The sequence below is a fragment of the Lupinus angustifolius genome, chromosome LG10 (genome assembly GCF_001865875.1).
Source record: "Lupinus angustifolius cultivar Tanjil chromosome LG10, LupAngTanjil_v1.0, whole genome shotgun sequence".
NCBI classification, from domain to species: domain Eukaryota; kingdom Viridiplantae; phylum Streptophyta; class Magnoliopsida; order Fabales; family Fabaceae; genus Lupinus; species Lupinus angustifolius.
Genome location: NC_032018.1, coordinates 4,716,534 through 4,716,874, shown reverse-complemented (window position 1 = coordinate 4,716,874; position 341 = coordinate 4,716,534).

Here is a 341-nt window from a genome sequence, read left to right as displayed (position 1 = left end):
ACGCAACTCTAATGCAAAATAACAGTGAAAATACGAATGCAAATGCTTTCTAATACAGCCCTAAACAAATAGAATGAATGCTCATAAGTTCTGAGTAAAGCCTCATATTTATAGCATGGTGAATAAGTGGTTTAAGTCGTTGCAAAAACAGTTAAACAGTTAAGCAGTTACAACAGCTGAAACAAATTTCATTTATAACACAAAACAGACGCGTTAGTCGATTAAGACTACCATTTAATCGATTAACGGACTTACAGAATGACATCCAAAACAGTTAAAACAGAAAACACATATTCAACAGAAATTTGGTTATGTTAATCGATTAAGCTACCACGTTAATC